Source organism: Triticum dicoccoides, chromosome 7A, assembly GCF_002162155.2.
Source record: "Triticum dicoccoides isolate Atlit2015 ecotype Zavitan chromosome 7A, WEW_v2.0, whole genome shotgun sequence".
Lineage (NCBI taxonomy): Eukaryota > Viridiplantae > Streptophyta > Magnoliopsida > Poales > Poaceae > Triticum > Triticum dicoccoides.
In genome coordinates this window covers 128,204,048-128,209,638 of record NC_041392.1, presented here as the reverse complement: position 1 = coordinate 128,209,638, position 5,591 = coordinate 128,204,048, and positions in this window count along the sequence as shown.

Here is a 5,591-nt window from a genome sequence, read left to right as displayed (position 1 = left end):
ACCGACCGGCACCGCCACCGCCATCGCCGGCCGCCGTCGAGCACTCATGCCGCCGTGCCGTAGCAACCGTCTTCGTATCCCCGCCGCCGTCTCGGACTCCTCCGGCCTCGATCCGAGCCCGAGGAGGACCGCCACCGCCACCTGTTTTCAGATCCGGCGCCGCCCGCCGCGGCTCCGGCCATCCCCGTCGCCGGATCGAGCCACCACCACCACCCCCTGCCTCCCTCGATCTAGGCCGGATCGAGGAGGAGAACACCCAGCGCCTCGTGGGCCCTGTCAACTTCCCGGCCCAGCACAGCTCCGCATCAGGCCCAGCCGGCCGCCTCGGCCTGCCTCTTCCTCCGACCGGGCCGAGGCCCACTGGGTGAGCCACACCCGCAGCGCCCCTCCTCTCATTTTTTTCCTTCTGCTGTTGGGCTTGCCCCAGATGCGGCCCGTGCCATGTTTTTCCCAGTTCTACGAATTTAGCTATTTTTCCGGAGATTGCAGTTTTGCAGATTAGTCCCTCTAGTTCATGCATATAATAACTCACAATTGGTGCATCGGATTAAAATGTTTTATATATGGAACTTGCTCAGAATTTTGTGTAGATTAATAATATCCAACTTTCATCTATGTTTGAAATGTTAAAAATGTTGTTTGCATTAATTTGCTCCTATGCCATGCTAAAATGATTTATTTCATAACTAAATAACCGTAGCTCCGTTTTAAATAATCTTTATATGTAAATGGGGTAGAAAAATGCCTAGTTTAACATGGTGGCTTCATTTTGCATGCTTAACAACTCTAAAATAATGTTTAGGGCAGAACAGGACCTAACCTAATATATGCTCATGAGGAGTTTCCGGAATTGTTGTTCGTTGCTTCCGGCCTCATTTAACCTTGACTAGATAGGTAGTTTTACTTTGCTTCACTCTCTTGCCATGTTTAACAACATTTAATATTGTTGGGTACATAAACGAGAGAGAACTAAATAATTGATGTGGTGTTTTGTCAATATGCATCCCGATGCATATTGAGCTCCATTTAAGTTGTAGGTTTGCTTGTGCACCTCGCCATGCCATGCTTCATTAAACCGGACATGCATCATACTTGATTGTGCATCATGCCATGATTATGTGATGGTTGTTTACCATGATGGTTTGCTTCTTTCCGGTGTTGCTTCTTCGGGTTGGTTCCGATAACGTCGCGTTTGTGAGGAACCGATCGACTACGTCCGTTTGTCTTCTTCATGGACTTGTTCTTCTTCCTTGCGGGATCTCAGGCAAGATGATCATACCCTAGAAATCACTACTATCTTTGCTATGCTAGTTTGCTCGCTCTTTTGCTATGCCAATGCTACGATGCCTACCATTTGCTTTCAAGCCTCCCAAATTGCCATGTCAAACCTCTAACCCATCATGTCCTAGCAAACCGTTGATTGTCTATGTTACCGCTTTGCTCAGCCCCTCTTATAGCGTTGCTAGTTGCAGGTGAAGCTTGGAGGCCGTTCCTTGTCGGGACATTTATTTACTTGTTGGGATATCACAATATATCTTATTTAATAAATGCATCTATATACTTGGTAAAGGGTGGAAGGCTCGGCCTTATGCCTGGTGTTTTGTTCCACTCTTGCCGCCCTAGTTTCCGTCATATCGGTGTTATGTTCCCGGATTTTGCGTTCCTCACGCGGTTGGGCTATTATGGGAACCCCTTGACAGTTTGCCTTAAGTAAAGCTTTTCCAGCAATGCCCAACATTGGTTTTACCATTTGCCACCTAGCCTTTTTCCCTTGGGAGTCGCGCAGCCCGAGGGTCATCTTTATTTTAACCCCCCGGGCCAGTGCTTGTCTAAGCGTTGGTCCAAACTAGAGCCCCTTGCAGCGCCACCTCGGGGAAACTCGAGGGCTGGTTTTAGTTGTACGGATTGCTTATCCGGTGTTGCCCTAAGAACGAGATATGTGCAGCTCCTATCAGGATGTCGGCACATCGAGCGGTGTTGCTGGTTTAGTTTTACCCTGTCGAAATGTCTTGTTGTACCGGGATACCGAGTCTGATCGGAACGTCTCGGGTGGAGGTCTATTCCTTCGTTGACCGTGAGAGCTTGTCATGGGCTAAGTTGGGACACCCCTGCAGGGATTTGAACTTTCAAAAGCCGTGCCCGCGGTTATGGGAAGATGGGAATTTGTTAACGTCCGGTTGTAGAAAACCTGAACTTGACCTTAATTAAAATGAATCAACAGCGTGTGTAACCGTGATGGTCTCTTTCCGGCGGAGTCCGGGAAGTGAACACGGTTGTTGGAGTTATGCTTGACGTAGGTGTTATAGGATCACTTCTTGATCATACTCTTATCGACCGTGCTTTGCCTTCTCTTCTCGCTCTCTTTTGCGTATGTTAGCCACCATATATGCTAGTCGCTTGCTGCAGCTCCACCTCATACCTTTTATCTTACCCATAAGCTTAAATAGTCTTGATTGCAAGGGTGTGAGATTGTTGAGTTCCCGTGACTCACAGATACTTCCAAACCCAGCTTGCAGGTGCCGATGAGACCGTGAAGTTGACGCAACCAAGCTCGGGAGGAGCTCGATGAAGATCGTGTTCTTTATGTTGTTTCGTTCTAGTTGATCAGTAGTGGAGCCCAGTTGGGGTCGATCGGGGACCGTGTCGCATTTGGGGTTCTTCTTTTATTTTGGTTCCGTAGTCGGACCACGAGTGTATTTGATTGATGTAATGTTTATTCATGTAATTGTGTGAAGTGGTGATTATAAGCCAACTATGTATCTCTTTCCCTTATGTATTACATGGGTTGTGTGAAGATTACCTCACTTGCGACATATGCCTTCAATGCGATTATGTCTCTAAGTCGTGCCTCGACACGTGGGAGCTATAGTCGCATCGAGGGTGTTTCAAGTTGGTATCAGAGCCTTCCCCGACCTTAGGAGCCCCATTGCTTGATCGTTTTTTAGCGGCCGAGTTGTGTCTAGAAAAATGTTTTGAGTCTTCTAGGAATTATATATCGGAGAGTTAGGAATTCTTTTTTACTTCCCAGTCTCCTCATTGCTCTGGTAAGGCATCCTGACATAGAGTTTTGACTCTTCTCTTCTCAAATTTCACAAAAAAAAATTAGGATCACGCGGGTATCTTGGAATCGTTCCGGTGGTTTTATGATGAGAACATTGTCTTTGTGCCTCCTGTCAGGGGTTTTGTGGAAGTGTCCCCGGGAGTTGAGCTCTAAGGTGTTGTCGTCATAATTTTATCGTTGCAATTCTGGAATACCTGAGTTTAGTACGCCGACATCGAAAATCTCTTTTATGCAGTTCGTTGGTGAGATAACCTCGACGCCACCCAGTACTGGGGCGGGAGTTTGGGAGTATCGCCATAACTTGTATAACGGATGCTTTTCGAAGGTTGAGGTAGATGGTTTCCGAAGGTTTCTTGGTTATGTGTTGAAGGATGGATACAGCTGGATGTAGGATTTGTTAGTTTGGGTGAGATATTATGATTCCCCTGTATCCCCAACACCTGATTGCATAACCGGAAATTTTCGGGAGTTTCATAGGTGGGAATTCAAGTAGCTCTTAGGATATCTTTCCGACAGATGTATGATATGAAATTGGGGTTCGACGTCTAGTGGTCCGCCTATTCATGGTTGGTTTTACAGTGGTCTCGTTGTGTCTTAAAGAGTCCTTGGCTATGCCGACTCGGGGACGCTTCGTATGTCATGTGCACTGCCTTGTACATGATGGTGCTGTACGATCGAGCCCGTGTAGGCCCCACCACGAAAACTTCGGACGAAATCTCTATCATATGTTTGTTCCGGCTTATTCTGCAAGCCAATCCTTTGTTTTATTTTGAGTTGTGGTATTCGAGTTGCTTCAAAGTCAAATGTTGATTCCATCCCTTGTCTAAATGGTGTTCTCATACTCCGATGCGAATACTAATCCTTCTTGATCATCGAGATTGTGCTGTCAATCCTTTTTAACCGGTGTGTTTCTCTTCAATTGGATCCGATCATTTCAACATCCGCAAGATCAAGTATCAGTTCTTCTCAACGCTATTTGTTTCATCCATCTCCAAGTTGCCTTTGTTTTTTTTTCCGCCCACCCACCCTTTTTCTTCAAGGATTCAGATTTCTTAATCAAGTATCCATCTTAGTGTTGTGAAGTCTTTCCATTCTTTTCCGTCAATGTTCTTATCCGGTGATTCTCATGAAGATTCTAATGGAGCTTCAAGTTCACCATTCTTCATTCTTTTTCTTCTCCGGTGTTGTCAATTCAAGCTTTCGGTGTGGATCATATTCTTTTCCGTATTTCATTGCCTTCTCATACCGGTGCACCTCTTAATCATCTACTCCTCGCTATTCATTTGTTACGGAGTGCTGAAGATATCTTGAAGATTCTTGTTTCCACTCTGCATTCGTTCAAGCTCTTTCGGGGATGTTTTCTCATTCAAGCCATTTAATTCAACCGGTGCATTCTCCTTTTCAAATAATCATTCAACGGTGTTTCTTTTGAGTGGGCCCTAACCCACAGGTCTTTTTCCAGGATCTTACCTGACTCTTCTTATTTTCCCGGAGATATTATCAAATTCTTTTCCAAGTTTGACGTAAGAATGAGTTATCATCAGTCAAATGTATTTCTCCAAGTTCTTTCAAATTCTTTTCATTGTTGGCTCAACCTCTTCGTTTGATTCTTCCGGAGTGTCTAAATAATTCTTGGTGGTGTCTCTCATAGTCTCTCATAACACTTGGAGACCGAAGAAGAATTTTTCCTCCATATCTTGCTCCATTCTCTCCAAGATTCATGGTGCTAGCTTTATGCCATTCTCTCTTAATTGTTTTCGGTTGTGAGAATTCTTTTCACCCTTCCGGAGCAATTTAAGAGTCTTCTCAGTTGGTTATCTAGAGTCCATCAATTCAGGTTTATTTATCCTCAGCTGTCAGTTATCATTCTCTAATCTTACTGGTGCATCATTCAAGTTTTCTCTAATCAGCTCATGATCTCTTCGTTCTCTTGGGTCTAAATTCTCTCAAGCATCTTCGTCCATTTGCTAATTCTTTCCGGTGTTTCTTTATCTTTTCTCCGTTCGTTTTCAATTCTTACGGTGGTCCATTCAAGAGTTCTCTTCCTTGGTCACCATATCAATTTATTCGATGTTTCAATCCTCCCGGTGGTTCGTTCAAGACCTTCTCAAGTTGGCGCTATATCTATCTTAATCTTTTCTACGAGAATAAGTAATATGTCGAATCCATTGATTGTCATCAATTTAATTGGTGAAGGATACGCATAATATAATTCTTATTCTTGTTTCAACGAGTTTATTTAATTCCTCTTTTTCCGGTGTGGTTCATCATACTTATTCTTGGTTTCAAGTGCTCTTCTTTCTTTCCCGGAGTGCCAAGTTCTCGCAATTATATCTTCACGGAGATCTTTCTAAATCATTACAAGGTTCCACCTTGTGTTTTCAACTACCCTTTCTTTCCGTTTGATCATTCTTTTGTTTAACGGAGTTCTTCATGGAGGTTCTACAGGGTGGTTCATCAAGGATTAAATTCTTTCTCGAAGTGTTCATCGAGATTATTTTCAAACGAGCTAAAGCTTTCTTCATCTTGT